The sequence below is a fragment of the Microtus oregoni genome, unplaced genomic scaffold (assembly GCF_018167655.1).
Source record: "Microtus oregoni isolate MIOR12 unplaced genomic scaffold, Mior012 000015F_ref0000493, whole genome shotgun sequence".
Taxonomy (NCBI): Eukaryota; Metazoa; Chordata; class Mammalia; order Rodentia; family Cricetidae; genus Microtus; species Microtus oregoni.
Window position 1 is genome coordinate 19,681,909 of NW_024543074.1, and position 21,010 is coordinate 19,702,918.

The window sequence follows — 21,010 nt, forward strand, 5'->3', positions numbered from 1 at the left end:
TTCACACCCTGCCAACAGCGGGTAGGAATTCAGTACCGGATACCACGGCTTCACACCGCGGATAGTAATTTCTTCCTCTACTTCTCTGGCCTCTTCCTCCTGCGGTGTTTCCAACATTGTCTGCTGACATATTCCCTAAATAGTGATCCTTGTGGGTACTGCGACGTGGTTGTTCCAGGAACTTGTACTTGCGGGGGCCCCACCAGGAAGAAGAGGAGTCCACAATCATAGTGGCCTTCCTGACCCATGACAGTCCTCTGGCTTCCCCTTTTGCTTCATCCCAGGTTCCAGAGACCCACAGACTTAACTGAGTATGGAAATATCCGTTATTTTTCTAGAGCCACCCATGGGGTGTGAAGTGACACAGCAGGTCTCAGACCACACCCTACAACCCTGACTCTGGCCTCCTGACGTCCCTGCGCTGCAGGAATTGTGAATACAAACGGCTTGTTCGGCTTGTTCGGCCTGGCGTCTGAGGCAGCCCTACGGAAGAAAGGCAGAGAGACCTGGAAAATGAAGGGGATACAGGAACCTGGGAAGTCCAGGACAACTAACAAAATGTGTTCTGAAGGTTGCCCACAGAGACAATATTCTTTCATATGGAGATATGAAATAAGAAAATGAAAATAGGGCCTGGAGAGATGGTTCAGCCATTAAGAGCACTGGCTGCTTTTCCAGAGGACCCAGGTTCAATTCCCAGCACCCACATGACAGCTCACAACTGTCTGTAACTCCAGTTCCAGCTAATTTGACACCCTCACACAGACATGCATGCAAGCAAAACACCAATGTATGTAAAATAATAAATAAGTCATTAAAAACCATGAAGCTAGTAATGGACCACTCTTAGGGCGTAGCTATTATGACTAAGCGTGGCCCTTCTCTTCGGTCAGCTGTAAAACTGCAAGTTTTGGGGAATCTTGCAAGCGAGGCCCTAAGCTTCATTTGCATTTGTGACTTAATCCTCCTCCTCTGTAACCTTTGTGACCTCCAGTTTTATCTTATTGGATCACAGCGGGGCACCTCAGGACCACCCTGTGCACTCTTTTCCCAGAAAAGGGAGAAGGGAGGGACAGTCTCTAGAAGCCACAAAAATCCTGCAGCGGCTAGTCTGCACTCACGTGTAAGTGTGTACTGTTTCCCTAAGTGCTCCTCTTTCCATGCCCCCAGCTCTGTGCTTGAATTTGTGTTAATTCTTATTTTTTTTAAATTTCTTCAATGTCTTTGAGGTTTTTTTTAATTTATTTAACTTTATTTTATGTGCATTGGTATGAAGGTATCTGATCCCCTGGAACTGGATTTACAGACAGTTGTGAGCTGCCATGTGGGTGCTGGGATTTGAACCTGGGTCCTCTGGAAGAGCAGCCAGTGCTCTTAACCACTGAGCCATCTCTCCAGCCCCCATTAATTCTTTTCTTACTTAAGGTAGTTTTCCTTAAAAGTGTGTGTGTATGATGTGTTTAAGTGTGATATGTATGCATGTATGATATGTATGAATGTATGATGTGTGTGATGCATGTGTGTGTGATGTGTGTGTGTACGTATGGGTGTGATGTATATATGTGGGTGTGATGTATGTATGCAGGTGTGTGATGTGTATGTATGTATGTGTGTGTGATGTATGTATGTATATGGGTGTGTGATGTGAATGGTGTGTGTAATGTATGTATGCGGGTATGTGATGTGTGTGTATGTATGATGTGTGTGTGATGTTATGTATGTGTGTGTAATATATGTGTGTGGGTATGTGATGTGTATATGTGTGTGTGATACATGCATGTATGTGTGTGATGCATGTGTGTGGGTGTGTGATGTGTATTGTGTGTATGTATGATGTGTGTGATGCATGTGTGTGGGTGTGTGATGTGTATTGTGTGTATGTATGATGTGTGTGATGCATGTGTGTGATGTGTATGTCTGTGTATGTATGATGTGGGTGTGATGTATAAGGGTGTGTGTGTGTGATGTGTGTGGAGTAGAGTGTGCATTTGAAGGTCAGAGTACAGCTCTGTGGGGCCAGCTTTCTCCTTTCTCCTTTCAGCATCAGGCTGTCTAGAGAGTGCCCTTCTGGGTGAGCCATTTTGAAAGATCTAAACCTTTTTCTTTTCTTTTTTTTTTTTTTTTTTTTTTTTGGTTTTTTGAGACAGGGTTTCTCTGTGGTTTTGGAGCCTGTCCTGGAACTAGCTCTTGTAGACCAGGCTGGTCTCGAACTCACAGAGATCCGCCCGCCTCTGCCTCCCGAGTGCTGGGATTAAAGGCGTGCGCCACCACCGCCCGGCTCTAAACCTTTTTCTTAATAAACTCCCAGTGCTTCTTCATAGCCTTGAGACTTGTCCTGAAGTTCTCTGCTCAGTGCTGGAGAATCCTGGCTTTTCCTGCAGAGGAGGGGGCTGCAAGGCAGTGACGTGGAGCTGTGTCCCCTCCCCTGCCCACTGCTGACACAGCTCAACACATGTCGGTCATTACGCTCCCTCCTCATCTCTTCTGAAGGTTGGGTGTCAGAGCCATAAAGACGAGAGTTTGTATGAGGAACAGGTGAGCTCAGCCACGGAAGGTGGCTGGGCCCATGCACACACAACAGTCCCTCAGAACTTGGGCTCCATGAAGGACAGGGCTCTCTGCGTTTCCTGTGCACAGCCATATCTGTGACATCTACAGCAGAGCTGGGATTCAGTAAATGCTGCTGGAGTAAATGCCTGAGTGTTAGCTGCCGCCACTACTGTCGAAGTTGACTGACTGCACTCTAGGTTTTAGGTCTATTGGACCAGAGGGAAGATGCTCCAGAGAGCATTGCCTAGGATACCAGTGTCATGGTTTTGATGGTATCTTACTTAGGGTTTCTAGTGCTGTGACCAAAGTAACTTGGCGAGTGTCTTAGTCACTGTTCCATTGCTGCGAGAAGATGCCATGACCAAGGCATATAAGAGAAAGCATTTAACTGGGAACTTGCTTCCCATTCCAGAGGGTTAGCATGATGGTTCCCATCATGGTGGGAAGCATGGCAGCAGGAATGCTATGGAGCAGTAGCTGAGAATTTACCTCTGACCTGGAAGATGGAGGCAGAGAGAGAGAGAAAGAGAGACTCTGGCATGGACTTTTGAAACCTCAAAGTCCACACCCACTGGCACACCTTCTCCATAGAGGCCACACCTCCTAATCCTTCCCAAACAGTTCCACCCACTAACTGGGAACCAAGCATTCAAACATAGGAGCCTATGTAGGGGCCATTCTATTCAAACCACCACAGGGAAGAAAGGATACAATTTATCTTATACCTTTCAAGACACACTGTATCACCAAGAGAAGTCAGCGAAGGGACTCAAGACAGGAGCTAAAGCAGAGGGCATAAAGGAATGCTTCCTACCAGCTTGCTCCTCATGACTTACTCAGACTGCTTCTTATACCTGCTAAAGGATGTCATTGCCCACAGTGAGTGGGGGGGACTTCCACATCAATCATTAATTAAAAGACAATGACTTACCTTACCTATAGGCCAATCTTTTCTTTTTTAAACAGAGCTTCTCTGTGTAATAGCCCTGGCTGTCCTGGAACTCACTCTGTAGACCAGGCTGACCTCAAACTCACAGAGATCCACCTGCCTCTGTTTCCTGAGTACTAGGATTAGGTGTGTGCCGCCACCACGTGCTGCCTACAGGTCAATTTTATGGAGGCATTTGAGGCATCTTCTCAATCAAGATTCCCTCTTCCCCAGTATACCTAGGTTTGTGTCGAGTTCACAAAACCGACCACAACAGCTAACTCACACAAAGCCCTGGGACTGACCACTAGCACTGCGTGAAGTGGGAGCTGACGTGAGCCTCTGTAATCCCAGCCTTCAGGAAGTACAGGCCACAGGCTCAGAAGTTCAAAGTGACCCTGGAGGAGTAGCAAGCTTAGGGCCACGCTGGGTTGCCTGAGACCCTAGTCTCAAAACAGACAGATGTTTATTACACACATGAAAGTCAAATGTGTGGTGACAATTGTATAGAGGCATGGTTGTTATGGTAAAAATAAAATGCTGCAGGTCCCCAAGTGGCAGCAGTGGGCAGCGGGCCATGAGGAGCAGTGAGTCTCAGGCAGGGAGCCACATAGTGGCCCATGGGCCATGAGGGCAAATGGGTCCTGTTGTCAGGGTTTCTGTCCTGCCCAGTTCCTGCAATCAATTGTTAAGTCCCAAAGAAATCACATAGAGATCTACATTAGTTATAAACTGATTGGTCCATTAGCTCAGGCTTCTTATTAACTCTTATAACTTATATTAGCCCATTATTCCTGTCTATGTTAGCCATGTGGCTTGGTACCTTTTTCAGCGAGGTAGTCACATCTTGCTTCTTCTGTGACCGGATTAGGACTGCATCCTTTTCCCAGAATTTTCCTGTTCTCATTGACCTGCCTCTACTTCCTGTCTGGTTGTCATGCCTATACTTCCTGCCTGGCTATGGGCCAATCAGCGTTTATTTAAAATATAACTGACAGAATACAGACCATTGTCCCACACCAGGGTCCTAGGCAGGGAGCTGCATGGTGGGTAAGAGATGGAGATGGGGTAGCCAGTCCCATAAGGAGCCACAGACCCAGCAGGTGTGAGACATATGAATAGGCACGCCATGCAGAGTGAGGTTGGATATTTATTTAGTGGGTTATGGAAGGGAAGAGGAGAGGAAGGGAGAAGGGGGATGAGGAAAGAAACCGAGAGAGAGAGAGAGAGAGAGAGAGAGAGAGAGAGAGAGAGGAGATGGGGTGGGGGGAGGAGAGGAGACATGGCAGCAGCTAACTCTTTGAGAGAGAGATGGAAAGAAAGGAGCTCAGACTGGAAGCAGAAGGAAGATTCACCTGCCTTGGTGGTGGAGGGGGCAGTGGGCAGGGCTTGTCTCTTAAAGGGACAGGATGGTGGCTTCTTCCTACAACTCCAGCACTTGGGAGGCAGAGGTGGGAGGATTTCTGTGAGTCTGAGGCCAGTCTAGATTATATAGTGAGTTCCTGGTCAGCTAGGGCTACATAGTGAGACCCTGTCTCAAAAACCAAAACCAAAATCAAAAGTAAGACTGGGAAGGAAAAGCATAAGGAAATGTGTTTGTGGTCCTGGGAGATGTTCAAACAGGACCCTGTCTAGGGAGATGGCTTGATGACACTCTCCAATGAATGGGCACATGGGTAAGATGGTCCCAAAGTTGCGGCTTTGCAGCTAAAGGCACAAACAGAGGCATCTCTGGGACCATGCCTTCCTACTCTGTTGGTGTCGTGCCTTGAGAACTGAGCCTCAAGGGAAGGAAGTGTGCTCCTTAGTGAATCCTTAGTGTGTACCTAGAATATCACACCTGTCTGGTCTGGATTCCCACCTGGGGAACAGGACAGCTTTGATCTGACTTTGACCTGCCTCAGTGGCCCAACTGCAACCCAAACCACAGAGCATTGTGTCAAAGGAGCTTGGCTCACTCTGGAGTTAACCAGATCTGAGTTCAAATTCAGTCTGACTAATGTTTTTCCCTTCTTTGAACCTCAATTTCTTCAGCTCGGAAATGGGAATTGGGTCCAGAAAGATGGCTTAGTGGTTAAGAGCACTTGCTGCTCTTGCAACTGGCCTAGGTTTGGTTTCCAGCACCCACATCAGGCAGTTCCAGGGGACCCAACACCCTCTTCTGGGTTTCCCAGGCACCCACATGCACCTGGTACACATGTAGACATGAAGGCACACACACATACACATATGTAAATTGAGAATAAAAATGGAAGTATTTGGTTCTTGGAGTTGTTAGAAGATAATATGCACACAATCTCTGGCCCAGAGTCAATGCTTGGAGAATACTCACATTCCCTGGCTCCTAGCTTCAGATCAAAGATGAGGCTGTGCCCCCCAGTAAAACACAAGTGTTCCCTAAAGGAATGTTGTGTATTGAAGGAGCCAGCTGAAGTCCCTGATAAATCCCTTAGCATCCAGTTTATTCATCTTCAACATGAAGGAAGGAGGGAAGAGCGTCCACACACCTGCTGAGGTCCGGATACCTTCTTATGACCTGTGGAGAGACTTTGGAAGTCCCAAAGGCTGAATGAAGGTCACCTCTTAGCCTTGGCTTTCCAAATTAGCTGGGCCTTCCTGTCCCTGGCAGAGGGATTTCTAGCATACCGCATGCCGGAAGCCATGGGCTTTGGCATCCAACAGAATCCACTTCCACGTCTAGCTGCTCCATTCACTTAGGTTGAGTTGTTGGGAGTCACATGAGGACACCACCAGCTGCGTTGCAAGGTTGCTGGGAGACCTGGAACCACACAATGTGTTCACATCGATACAGCAGCCGCTTCCTAGATGATCACTGGGCTTTGTAAAGTGCTTAGGACGGAGCATAGCTAGGGCTGAGTCCACTTCCCTGGGCACTAACCAATGAGACGCGCAGAGCGGGGTTGGCAAGATGACTCGGGATGAGCACTTGTTGGATCCAGGTTCTGCTCCCAGCTCCACAGGGCAGCTCATAGCCTGCTGGGGCCCAGCCCAAAGGTGGTGCGCATGCATACATTAAGGGGTGATACTCTTACTTATATATAAACATAGCTCAGAAAATAAACAGATGTATATTGTAAAGAAAGCAGTTGGATGGAAGTCTTTCTTCTAGAAACTTCTCTAGCAACTTTCTTACCTCCTACTTGAAGACCCAATTTCCTCTGGTCATATTGGGGAATTCAGGGTTTGAGGAGTCTGAAAATGATCCCTGTTCACAAAGAAGCTGAAGGTACGGAAAGAGTTGATGGTCTCTAAGGCCCAGATCAGTCAGCCTCCTACACCACAGTCTCCTAGACATTTCCCATTTAAGCTCCTATTTTTGTCTTCTCAACAGCCCTGGAAAGGGTAGTAAGGATAAGGCTTTGTCACTGGGTTTCACAAAAAAGGAACTGAGGACTATGGAAAGTGTGGGGTTTCCCCATCCAGTCCCCAAGCAGCCATGACATCATAGCATAATAACCCGATGTACCGGGCGGCACAGAGAGCAAAGCTTCCGCACATCATCTGGTACCAGGGACCCATAGGTTGCCTGCCGCTCCCGGTGCGTGTGTGTTTGCACGTGCTGGCATCTTGGCATACACATGAAGGTCTGTGGAAAACTCTATAGAATCATTTCTCCCCTTCACCTGAACGCACCTACGGCTCCTTGTATGTAGAAGCCTAGATCAACCTCAGGTGTGTATCACCATGCCTGGCCAGCATGTCTTGTTGCTTTTTCGTTTGTTCGTTTGTTGTTTTGTTTGTTTAAGACAGGGTTTCTCTGCGTAGCTTTGGAGCCTGTCCTGGAACTACTCTATAGACCAGGCTGGCCTCGAACTCACAGATATCCACCTGCCTCTGCCTCCCTAGTGCTGGGAATAAAGCCCACCACCGCCTGGCCTATTCGTTTTTGGTGTAAGTGCTGGGGATTGAACTCAGGTCCTCATGCTTGCACAGCAGACACTTTACCCACAATGCCCATCTCCACAATACTTTCTACTCCCATTTGATTGCTGAGAAGACTGAGGCTGGATGGGTGAGGATGACAACGTAAGGTCACACAGCCAGCAGCTACTGAATGGTGTGCCCTCACCCTAGACCCTGGTCTCTGATACATTCCACTGCGGAGTGAGGCCTGGTGCAGCTCCTGGTTGGGACTCAGGTCAGACTCCATGATGTGACATGGATGGAGAATCTCTTGGGCGCTCCTCGGCCCCAGACTCCTTCCTTGTGCCTGCTGAGGCTGGCATAGCTGAAGGGCTTCAGGCTGTCTTGTTAGCTCCAGGCTTCTACACGGCAGGGTTAGCTGTGCGAACAGGGTGATACTGTTGCCCTCCCGTCCTCTGCAGGAACTGTAGGCCGTCAGGATGGAGTGGGAAGGAGGGCAGATTGAGACCCGAGACTCTATCAGCTCTTGTGACCTCTGACCTCTGTGGAGCATGTGACCTGCAGGAGAGTTGGCACATTTTGGTGAGAGGCTGGAAGCATACCTTGCCCAGGTGAGCTGAATTCAAAGCATCTACAGGGCAGGCTGCTGCCCTGTGACGGTATGGGGAACCAGGAGGTAAAAGACAGTATGAGTCAAAGAAGCCAGCCTCCCAGCCTCCTTAGCGTTGAAAAGGAAAGCATATCCATTATGTATGACTGCATAACAAATTATTCCACAACCCTAGCAGATTACAGCAACCTAAGTTTCCTGTCTCACATAGTTCTTATGGGCCGGAAATCTGGAAGAGCCTTAGCTGACGGCTGTGGTTCTGACTCAGGGTCCCTCAGGAGGTTACGGTCAAGCCATCTGCTATCGAGGGAAGACTAGATGACTGGGCATGGTAACGCAGGCCTGCTTCCTGCTGCCCAGATACATATGTAACAAGTTCTGCCACAAGCTCCTGATGCCCCGATGGAGCCCAGCTGCCTTGCCTTCTCTCCACCCCCGGGCTAAAGCAAGGCTCCCATGGTTAAGTTGCTTTGGCTGGGTATTTGCTTACAGCAAGGAGATTCTGCCACAGTCGCTGGTGGTGGCTGCGGCCCTTACTACCCGCACACAGCTGCTTCAGGATGCTTACGAAGAGCCAGGGACAATCAGGACGTCTCCTGTGACCTCTCCTTGGTCATCGTCAGCCAGCATTTCCGCAACGGCTTGTCCCATGGCTCAGTTGTGCTCTGGTCTGTGTTTGTGGGGGACGGGAGATCCTGTGAGGTGTGGATACCAGAAGGTGGCATCAGTAGGACCATCTTGCATCTTGGAGGCTGGTTGACCCAAAGGACATCAGGATGTTGTTTGAGTCCTAAAGTCCTAGAGAGCTTGACCACTGGTCATCCTGAAAGCACTCCAAGCTCATGGAAAGGCTCCCAGACCCTGGCTTCTCCACACAATCTGTGGTACTCTGCTACCTTAAAGTCCCCATCTGGAAATCCAAGAGGCGTCTCAGACTAACAGGTCCAACCCCAAACATCTGTACCCTCCACTTCCTCATGCCTTCCCCAGTCTCCGGAAGTGGCATCTCCAACCTCCCAGTTTCTAAGATCTAAACACCCACGCTGCCACTATCATTAACATCTCCTTCCTTCCTTTGTTCCTCCCTTCCTTCCTTCTCTTTCTCCTTTGTTTCTATTTACTTCTCTCTCCTGTCCTCCCTCCTATCCCCTCCCTTCTCTTCCTCCCCACTTCCTCTCTTCCTCTTTTTGTTTTTACAGGTCTTAGTATGTAGCCCAGGATAGCCTAAACTTGCCATCTTCATCTGTCACATCCCAAGTGCTGGGATTTTAGCATTACCGTCATCAGCTCTATCCTTGCTTTTTTGTTGTTGTTTTTGTTGTTGTTGATTTTAAATGCCACATCCAACCCAGCTATCTTTACTTTCAAAATATATCCCGCTTGCTTCTCATCAGCTCTGTGGCCGTGCCCCATCTAGCTACACCCTTGATCTCTTGTTTGGTCACCAAGAGTTAATTGCCTTCTTAGGAAATTCCCTTGCTTCTCTTGCTCCTTAAGAGTCTGTGTCCACACAGCAGGCTCCTGGCTCCTCTGCTGTAAACCTGCCATGGCTCCTTCTGCCTCAACCTGTAAGACAATCTGTCTGTCTTTTAAAGATTTGCTTAGTGTTATTTTTTATGGGTGTATAACCTGCATATATGCTTATGTACCACATGTGTACCTGGTACTCATGAAGGTCAAAGGTTTCCAATCCCCTAGAGCTGGAGGTGGATCTGGGAATCAAAACTGGGCCCTCTGCAAGAACAGTTAGAGTTGGGTTTTTATAGTAGCCAAGGTGGGGGTGAGGGATTTCTAAATTTTAGGACCCCTGGTAGGTTGACATTTGTCTAGGGGTGTCCTGGTAAAAAGCAATGGGTGTGTGCTGGCAGGTGACCCTGTCTACAACAGTGGGAGTGTTCAGAATTTCTTTAGGATGGTCTGCTTCTGGATGGTGCCTGGGTTGTCTCAGTTTGTGGTTTTTTTATGGAAACCATGGATTGCTGCAGGGTAAACTACTGAGACTCAGGCTTCTGTTGAGCTTGTCATGGCTAGGTCCTACAATCTCAAATCCGAGCCAACGTTCCTTCAGGCATGCATGTGCAAAGTATGCATGCTGTGTGTTCAGAGTAAAGTGTATGTCGGAGTCACGCAATATGACATGGATAAATGCTATCAGAAATACCTTGGATCAGTCACTTCTTTGATTTTCAATTACTTTTTAGCCATTGTGTCTTCAGAAAGCTTTCACCATTGCCAATACTGACATTCAGTTATGTGATCCATATCGGGTCAAAACCCACAGTGCAAGAAGTTGGCTAGCTTTCTAAGGCATGGTGGTGTGTGCCGCGGAGGTCTGTTCAGCCCACTCCCCCCTCCTGACTCTCAGCTATTCATTGCTGCTGGAACAAGTCCATCAGGAAGCCACGCCACAGCCATGGCTTTCAAAGATACTGAAAAGACGCCCATGGAACCCGAGGTGGCAATTCACCGGATTCGAATCATGCTCACCAGCCACAAGGTGAAATCGCTGGAGAAGGTGTGTGCTGACCTGATCAGAGGCGCAAAGGAGAAGCCGGTGCACATGCCCACCAAGACCCTGGACTCACTCCAAGAAAAACACCTTGTGGTGAAGATTCCAAGACGTGGGTTTGTTTCCAAATGAGAATCCACAATCGGCTCATTGACTTGCACAGCCCTTCCGAGATTGTTAAACAGGTTACTTCCATCAGTACCGAGCCGGGAGTGGAGGTTGAAGTCACTATTGCAGATGCCTAAGTCAACTATTTTAATAAATTGACTTAATCAGTTGTTAAAAAAAAAAAGAAGAAGTTGGGCTGGATGACATCCCATGATGCAAATATTCCATGACACATTCGTTCTGTTGTAGGTGGACGCTGGATTTCCACCAGATTTTGCCTATTAAGAATACAGCTATAGTGAAGTGTTCAGGTAGCTCATGTGCTCACTGACATTGGTTTATTTGTGTGTGTGTGTGTGCGCGCGTGCGCGCGCTGACGGTGTTGGTGGTTGAGACAGGGTCTTACCATGTAGCTCTGACTGGCCTGGAACTCTCCATATAGACCAGGTTGGTCTTGAACTCACAGAAACCCACTTGCCTCTGCCTCCTGAGTTCTGGTATTAATTAAATACACCCAGCTGCTCGCTGTCACTGGGATGTGACCCGGGAAGGCAGCTGCCGGATTAAGGGCAAGGCACGTGCACAGCTGCATTTCCCAAAGCAGCCCTGACAATTTCCACTCGTACTGGCTACTCTCCGCAGAGTTCTGGTTGCTTCCTGTGTCCACTCGTGCTTGGCCAGATGTGCTAGCCATCACTGCGATGGTGGGGATTGATGCTGCTGGTGATAATGATGGTGGTGGCCATGGCAACAGGGATGGCTTTGCTCAGCTGTACTGTAAGGGGACTTCTCTCTCTGGACCACAAGTTCCATCCCCAGGGCGGCTTGCTCCAGCAGCTCTGCTTTGTAGAGCCTGAAGAGCCCACCCCTCTGCTTCTGGCCTCTAGCACTGTGGTCTTTAACTAAGGTGTCTCCATACTGCGGCCCGTGGGTGCCTCGCAGCTGTGTGTGTGTGTCCCTTCCACCTGGAGCACCCCCACTTCAAATGGCAGCCCCAAAGAGCTTGGGCCACAGGGCACTCCGGAGGGGGAGGGGGAAGGGGAGGGGGGCGAGGAGGCGCATGGGAGGGAGCTCCGCTCTGTGACCAATATGTTATCTATGTATTCATCTGAGGACCCTTCTTAGCTTATCAGACTCAAAACATTGGGTACACATTTAAAAGTAACCAGAAGAGGTAGGCAGGAGGAGATCAGGAATTCAAGGTCATCCTCTGGTGTGTAGAGTTCGAGGCCAACCTGAAACACTGTCAAAAAGAAAACAACAAATCCCTCAAAATCCTAAGTGCTAAAATTGTAAAAACTTTAGTGGAAAACCCAGGGGAATTACCTGGGGTTCGGCAAGCATTTTAGTTCTGATACCATGGCATAAGCCGCCAAAGGAAACAAGAGGGCAGACTGGACAGACAGCGATGCCAGGGACTTTGTGCTTCACAGGAAAAGACACAGGTGTTGCCTGTAGCTCCCCATGCTCTGCAGATCCTACTGTGGACCACAGGTCTGAGACGGGACCTGCCTCTGGACCATACAGAAGCCATCAGAAGTAGGGAAAAGCAGGCAAGACTTGAAACGAGTGTGGTCCAGACCACACCTGGAATTCAGACTGATCTCCAGAACCCTAAAAGATACACCTCTGGTGTTTGTTTCGTTTTGTCCCCCCCCACACAGTTTGCAAGTTTATTTGTTTCTTTACTTATTTATTATTTTTATTTTTTGTCATGCTAGCCCGAGGAAATGATGATAAAGATTCAGATCCAAGACAGCAAAGCTTAAGAAGCAGCCCCACTGGCTTCAAGGCTTCTCTCTTGACTCTCCCCACATCCCTCCAAAACCTACTGCCTCCTCAGTCCCCAACTGTCCCTCTTAAGTTTCTTCCAGCCCTCCTCCTCTTCCTGGCCTTTACAGCGGGCCTTCCATGAAGTCACAGGATGTGGTCATATCTCTAGCTCCTCTCCCTCCATGCACACTTTACCCCTGAGTCAAGCAGGCTTTCCAGGGGATAGGGCTGAGTGGGTCATGGACCTGTGTGTGCCCTGACAGTGTCTTCCCCCTGCTCCCGGGCACACATGTGATACAGAGATATACACGTGAGTAAAACACTCATATATGTAAAATAAATCAAGTTTCTTAATTTAAAAATTTCAAACTATCAAGCAACTAATAGGAAAGCCACTGAAGATGATCTATGCCCCAGGGTATTAGATATTCAGCCAGGATCAAATTCTTTCTAAATTATTTATTTAAGGTGTGTGCATAGGAATGTGAGCACATACATAGCACAGCCCCTATGTGGCAGTCAGAAGACAACCTGCAGAAGTCAGTTCTCCCCCTCAGTCTTATGGGCCCCAGAGCTTGAACTTGGCTGCAAGTACCTACCAAGTGACCCAGGCCAGCAGACCTCTGTGAGTTCAAGGTCAGCTTGACCTTCATAGGGAGATTCAGGACAGTCAGGACTACACAGAGAGATCCTGGCTCAAGCAAAACAAAACAAAACAAAAATCTTCCGAATAAGCTCCAGTTCCGGGCTGGCCATTAAACTCTCTGTGATTGATTATCAGTAAATGTTTGATTTGAATACCCACTTTATCCACCCTTGTACCAGAAACTGTAAACATCTTCTTAGGTTCAAAGAGGTCATGTGTAGAAAAAGCTTCAGTCCTTCCACAAAGCAGTAATGTATAATTCCCAAGCTGAATGACTCCCACGGTCATGTCATTAAACAAAAGACGTTAGATTCGACAAGGTGCGTGCCGTATTCTTCAGGGTATGAGGAGCACGGGGCAGGGGTGTCACTGGTAGAGCGTCTGAACAGTGTTCACCCTATTGTCACAGGGCCTGAAGGCAGATGTGGGGACCCGTTCAGAGCATCTTCCACAGGACAGTGTTGTCCACATGAGCGTGTCCACTTTGAAAACTCATCCGAGGGCTGGAGAGATGGCTCAGAGGTTAAGAGCACTGACTGCTCTTCCAGAGGTCCTGAGTTCAATTCCCAGCAACCACATGATGGCTCACAGACATCTATGAGATCTGGTGCCCTCTTCTGGCTTGCAGGCATACATGGAAAGAATGTTGTACACATAATAAAAATAATAAAAAAAAAAAAAAGAAAAAAGAAAACTCATCCGAGTGTCCACGTGTGATTTTGCGGAGGGAGGCATGTGTACTATCTCATAATAAAATTTCCAACAGCAGAACCAGAACGAGCAGAAACAGAGTGTAATGCTGTGGTCAGGGGTGGGGTCGAGATGAGTCTCAGGCCTGGCCGGCCCAGCCCAGGGTCCATCCTGGCTGACATACTCCCTCCCCCTTTTCCTCTTTCCTGGGTTTTCCTTGCTTCTCTTGTTTGCACTTCAAGGAGCCACTATTTCTCTCTTGGAACAACCCAAGCCCCTGTGCATGCTAAGAGCACAGTCTTCCACCGAACCACAACCCAGCCCTTGGCTTTCTGAGACAAGGGCTTGATATGTAGCCCAGACTAGCCTCAAATTTCCAATCCTCCTCCCCCACTTCCTGAGAGCTGGGGTTCCAGATGTGTGCCATCATGCTGACGAGGCCCACCTATTAAGCATCCACAACTAAGCCCTAGGTATGCTGAGGTAAAGAACTCACAGCCTGTGGCCTCAAGGAACCCACAGTCTGTCAGGGAGTCAGGCCTGCAAAGCAGCCAGCTCAGTCTACAGCCTAAGGGTCCCTGAAGGACATCCATCTGAGGAGACAGATAGGGAAACTGACCGGGGAGGACGTCTCAAAGCGGCAATGGAGGGTCAACTCGGAAAACGGTGCTGCTCAGGAAGACTACAGAGGCCGGGTGTTCCTGGCAGAGGTAGCAGCCAACCACTGACCCCTCCCTTCTCCAGCCATGTGGACGTGTTCAGAGGTGAACGTGGAAAGAGGGAGCCAGGTGTGATAGCATTTGCCTGTAATCTCAGCACTCAGAAAGCAGAGGCAGGAGGATCTCAAGTTTTGGAACAGCCCATGCTAGAGAGAAAATATCGGCCTAACCTAAGAACCTAGTGAGAAGAGAAAAAAAAATGAAAAATAAGGAGGCATCTCAAGAATGAAGGTGGAGCACGGGCCCATGTTCTTCTGGAAGAGACAACTATGTTCCTAACTGTAGTCCAGACAGAAAGACGAACAGTACTGAGAGCTGGAGGCCAGGGCGAGGCTAAAGGTCCTGGGATTACAGGTGTGTACTGTCATTTCTGCTTGGATCAGACCCTAACGAGCCTTCAGTAAGAATGTTTTTGGAAGGGAGTGACTGGAGAGATGGCTCAGTGGTTAAGAGTTTTTACTGCTCTTGCAGAAGATCCCAGTTCAGCCCTTAGTGCCCACATCAGGAAGCTCACAACTCCCTGTAAGTCCACTTTCTCCACGGGTACCCACTCGTTTTTCATATACATTAAAAACAGTGAAGAACCTTATAGGACCAAGGAGGGGGCTTACTTGGTAAAGTGTCTATCTAGCATGTATACCTAGTTCTTCTTTCCTTGGGCTTGGCACCATGTTGTCTGTTGGTAGCCATTTCTTAGGATGGCCTGGTAGCTGCAGGTTCATGTAACTGGCAGTTTCTCATCCCCACCTGGTCCTGCAGTTGCTTTAAAAATAAACGCTCAGAGGTTTAATATTAATTACATATTTTTTGGCCTAATAGCTCAGGCTTATTATTAACTAGCTCTTACAGCTTAAATCAACCCATTTCTATTAGTTTATATTTTACCATGAGGCTCGTGGCTTGTTACTTCATATCTTGCTTCTCCATCTGCTGCTTAAGTTTCCCAAACTCCGCCTTCTTTTTCCCTTTATCTTTGCTTGGATTTTCTGCCAAGCTCTATTCTGCCTGGCTATTGACCAAACCAGTTTCTTTATTAACCAATGGTAATAAAACATTCACAGCATATAGAAGGGTATCCCACATCAGGTTCAGGCCCTCTGACTACTAAAGCCAGTGGGAGCTGTACCTTCATCACTGGCTCAAGTTCCTTAGCCAGTCTGTCTTAGTCAGGGTTTCTATTGCTGTGAAGAGACACCATGACCATGGCAGCTCTTATAAAAGGAAAACATTTAATTAGGTAGGCTTACAGTTTCCGAGGTTTAGTCCATCTTCATCATGACAGGAAGCATGGCAGCATGCAGGCAGACATGATACTGAAGAAAGAACTCAGTTTTACATCTGGATCTGCAGAAGGCAAGAAAAGAACTGGCTTGAACTTCTGAGACCTCAAAGCCCACCTCCTTGTGACACACTTCCTCCAACAAAGCCACACCCACTCCAGCAAAGTCACACCTTCTAATAGTGCCACTCGCTATAGACTAAGTCTTCAAACACAGGTGTCTATGGGGGGCATTCCAATTCAAACCACCACACAGTCACTGTGCTAGTAAGAGGAAGGAACCATGCCAATGATCCAAGGTTTCACCCAACACTACATGCCCAAATCTCAGAGACTGACCGCAGGAAGGCTGTCTCCTTAAGTGAACACCACAGAGAATTGATACAGGATGTGGGAGGTGGGGTGTCTTAGTTACACTTCTATTGCTGCAGGAAGACACTATGACCAAAGCAACTTACAGAGGAAAGAGGTCATTGGGGCTTAAGGTTTCAATGGGTGCGTGCCTGACCATTGCAGCAGGGGAGCATGGCTATGGGCAGGCAGGTGTATCACTGAGTATTGAGAGCTTATAGTTTGAGACACGAAATGAGGCAGAGAGATCTAATTGGGAATAGTGTGGGCTTTTGAAGCCTCAAAGCCCATTTTCAGTGACACACCTCTTCCAATAGGGCCATACCTCCCAACCCTTCTGAAACAGTTCCACCAACTCAGGACAAAACATTCCAATATATGAACCTATGGGAGCCATTCTCATCAAAACCATCATGGGAGGCCCCAGAGTAGCCAACAGCAAGAGGTCATCCCTGTCTTCTCTAGGGGCAGGGTGATCTGGCATAGGAAGCGTGCAAGTGACACCTATGGCCAGGGTTTGTGGGTCTCACAGAGCTGACTTGAATCTCAGCCACGAACTCTGGGTAGCTCTGTCTGTAAAGCCCCTCTGCCCTAGTCAGCACAGAAAGGTCCTGGGGTTCATGCAGACTCTGAAGTCCTAAGGTGGCGAGACTGTCCCTCCCACACTGGGCAGTTGGTGGCTCAGAAAAAAGACAAAGCTATGTTTTGCCAGGAATGTTTCCTGTATCTCTTTTCCTTCTGAGAAACATTCCTGTCTTTCCTGTCTTTCCCTACACAGCAGACAGAGTTGCTGCCTCCCAGATGAGGTCAGCGGCGGTCCTGACAACCGCAGCATCTCGGATGCTGGGACCACCCAGGGCTCGTGCACACAAGGCCAGCAGAGCTTCTCCTGGCTCCTTCCTCCGAGCACTGCCTTCCCTCCTGCTGGTTGCAGGGCAGAAGGAGCAGCCAGGAAAAGCACAAGACAGTCTGGTGACAGAACATACCAGCTTCCCGTCTGGACTCTGTCCCTGAGCCCGGGGCACAGTCCTTCTCAGATTCCTGTGCATTCTGTCCCTGCTTTTCCTCATAGCTCAGAGATAAATAATTTCAACGCCATGCATGGCAATTCCTGGGCAGTTTCCTGCTGTTGCACTGCTTTCTGCTGCATTTGGAGTGGATTGGAATCACATCCTCCAGAAGACACATGCAAATCAACCCGCAACGTGACTACATTTGGGACCAGGGTATTTGTTCGTACTATCGAGTTAAGACAAAATGATAGTAGACCAGGAGTCTAGAAACTGATACCTTCTAAGAAAATAAGGGCAGAGGCACACAGAAGGAAGTCAGTGCAGAAATATGGCCACAAATATGTAGGGAGAGGCCGGTAAAGATAAAAAGTAGATTAGAGGGGTGTGTAAGGTCAAGGAACACCACTAATTAATTGTCCACAGGTGTAGAAGCCAGGCTCAGGTGAGGAGAGCCCTCCTGAGAGCCTCGGTACAGCAGTCCTACAGACAGACGCAGGCTTTTGCACTTCCGGCCTCTGGAACTGAGAGCTTGCACTACTCTGCCTGCCGCTGCTCGCTATGGCCGCTGTGAGAACTGAACACAGACGTTGGAGAGAGCTGGCTGGAGGGGGCTGGTGGACAGCTGGCACTGTAACTCCGTTGGTAGAACGCTTGCCCCATGTGCACAGCTCTGGGCTGGAGCCTCAGCGCCACGCACACCTGTAATTCCACACAGGCGGGAGGCAGGAGGATTAGAAGTTCAAGGTCGTCTGCAGCTACACAGAGACTTCGGGGCTTCATGGGATCCCTGAGTTCCCCATCTCAAAAAATAAGTTAATATAGTTTAAGAAAAAGAGTGGATAACTATGGGTTCTGAAAAGCACCCTCAAACTGTGTGGAACAGGGCAGACAGCCTCACATCTGCCTGGTTTTCCACAGACAGGCAGGAGAGGCCAGGAAGTGGCTCAGGCCACAGGCAGGGTGCAGGGAGACAGCAACCACTACCTCCAGAGGCTTGATCACTGTCGTGAGGACAGTGCCTTCAGCCTGCCTGTTCCTAAACAAACTCCAGAGACGTTAAACTGGGGATGAGCAGGCCTGAATTAGGGAGAACTTCCAGTCATCAAAAACTTCCCAGGAGCGTCTGGGCCAGGTAAGGACAATCTGACTTACAATAGATGATGAAGGCAGAAGGACTGAAGAAATGACAGAAACTCCCCCACCATCTGGGGTGTCGTCACCTGGCTCCTGACACCCCTCTGCAGTCTCCTTGCCAAACCTCTACCCATCTCATGCCAAGATCCAGCCACCGTGAAGTCCTGCATAGGCCCAGAAGAGAGGCTACAGCCCAGCTCTGTGGCTTTTGTACGAGTGGGGCCTCTTTTCAATAGCTTACCCACCTTCTGTTTGAGTGTTCCTTCAGTGCTACAGCTTGAATGGGACGCGTCCCCACACCCCCCAGACTCAAGAACACTGATGACATTGTTTGGGAACATTGTGGAACTTTTAGAAGGTTGATCTTTGCTGGAGAAAGTGGGGTCACTCGGGGGTGGGCCTCGAGATTTTATAGGCCCACTTCTTGTTCACTCTCTGCTTCCTGACTATAGATAAATGCACCCAGGTGTTTCCTGCTACTGTTGCCATGCCATGATGGACTGTATCTCCTCAAACTGTAAGCCAAATGGAACCCCCCATCCTTCCCTGAAATTGCTTCCTGTTGGACATTTGGTCACAGTAATACAAAAAGTAACCAGTTAGCCCGTTCTGAAACAGTGTCTCAAATGGGCTTCCAGATTTGGAAGACACCCCAGACTGGCCTGGACTTCTTTATCCTCCCTCCTGAACCCTGGGATCACAGCCGTGCAGGCTGGTCCCCCTTCATCACTTGGCTAGCTTCTACTCACCGTGAGGATTCGTCACAGGTCCCGCCACGTCCATCATCTCGGTTTCCACAGCATGATGCCCTTACCGCTACCATGTGCCTGCCCACAGCGCTAGGGTTAGCTACAGAAAGTGTCTGGCCCATAGCCAACTGGGAGGTTGGATGTGGGTAGGATACTGGCTTCCCATTTCCATCTCCCCAGCCTCTGCTAGAGAGTAGGCCCATGGCACAGAATAAATAAAACCATAAATGAATGACTTCATGGCTGAGTCATTATGTCTCATCTGCATGGCTAAGAAGAATCTGGCAGAGCTGTGCTGGGGCCGGGACCCCAGGAGCCAAAGGGAGTGCTGAGAGCAGGAGGGCCCATGGCTCCCTAGCTCTGGCTGCTGTCTTCTCATTCCACTGCTTTGCTTGTGTCTGAAGACCCAGCAGGGCAAACAGGGGCTTGTATGTAAGGCTAACATAAGCCAGGGAGCCGGGAAGCCAATGAGGACTGGCAGCTGGGGATCTATCTGGGGATCTATCTGCCAGTGTGGTGTGTCCGTACAGACTCGTCAGAGAACTGCAGCTACTTTGCCCTTCCTGGGCACTTGGTTAAGTACAGAGGAAGAGGTGGGAAACAAGGGGAGGCAGAAGGGCCGGAAGTGGGAGGAAGCCTTCTGAACTGTGACAGTGCTGGGTGTGACCCCTTACAGAGGAGCACAACTTCGCCGTTTCCAAATTCATTGAAAATTCTCTAGAATTCCTTATCTTTGGCTGGAGAGGCGACGCGGAGGTTAAGAGTGCGTTCTGCCAGAAGACCCTGGTTCCGTGGCCAGTACCCACAGTGGCAGCTCACAATCATCTGGGACTTCAGCTCCAGGGTATCTGACCCCCCTCTTCTGGCCTCTGTGGGCTCCTGAGCACGTAATACACAGAAACTCATAATACCCACAAATTAAAAAAAAAAAAATCCTTGTTTGATTTTCCCTTTTAAACACGGTTTAGCTCTGCAGCTCACCCTGGCCTCAAACTCCTGGCCTCCCTCCAGAGTTCTGGGATGAGAGTCGTGTGTAACCACACTGGGCCTTAATTTATGTATTGTTTCTGGGCATTTCTAGTGGTTTCTCTAGTGGTTTAGTGGTTTCACGGTCTACTTGGAGTTAATATTGCATCATTTGGTGGGCTATTTTCTGCTGTTTACTGCCCTCCGGTCCTTCACGCTGTCACTGACGCGTGTCAGAACTCCACACTCCGTAAACTCCACAGGGCAGTGCTGTGCCGTGCCCGTCAGACAGCAGCATCTGTCCAAAGGGATTGAGAGGAAGAACAACCACATCGATACCTTGGTTGCTTCATTCTGTTCTGAACGCGTGTACTTTAAGAAGGCAACATAGGGCTTTGGGACGTGCATTCTCTCAGTTTTGTTTTCCTCTGATTACGCCTTCAGTTTATTTTCACTTTCTTGAGACAGGGTCTCATGATAGCAGCATGGCCCGTGACTCGCTCACGGCACAGTGAAGGACGGCCCTGGACTTCTAACCCTCCTCCTCTGCTGGTGTTGGGATTACAGGCATGCGCCACCACCCACGGTTTATGTGGTACTAAGACCCAAACCTGGGGCCTCTTGCACGCTAGGCAAGCACTCTGCCAACTGCGCCACATCCCCCGTCCCTCATCTTCTTTCTACCCTTTTCTAAGTAATGGATTCTTTTAATTTAATCCCAGTACTCGGGAGGCAGAGGCAGGCGGATCTCTGTGAGTTTGAGGCCAGCCTGGTCTACAAGAGCTAGTTCCAGGACAGGATCCAAAGCTACAGAGAAGCCCTGTCTTGAAAAAAAAATTTTTTTTGAAGTCATATTTTATTTATTTCTGAACACACATGCCATGACCCACAGAGGACGACTTGGGAATCGGTCCCCCCACTTCCACTCTATGGGTTCTGGGGATCTAACTCAGGTCTCCAGGCTTGGCAGGAAGCATTGTCATCTGCTAAGCCATCCCGCTGCCCTTCATGTTCTTTGTTTCTTCCCCTCCCTCCCTCCCTCCCTCCCTCCCTCCCTCCCTCCCTTCCTTCTTTAATTGCGTATGTCAGAGTGTTTTGCC

General features: G+C 49.0%; 1 pseudogene; it reads left to right on the top strand.

Annotated features, from left to right (window-relative positions):
- The first annotated feature begins 10,386 nt into the window (after positions 1 to 10,386).
- LOC121457065 lies at positions 10,387 to 10,727 on the top strand (annotated as a pseudogene).
- Positions 10,728 to 21,010: the final 10,283 nt, after the last annotated feature.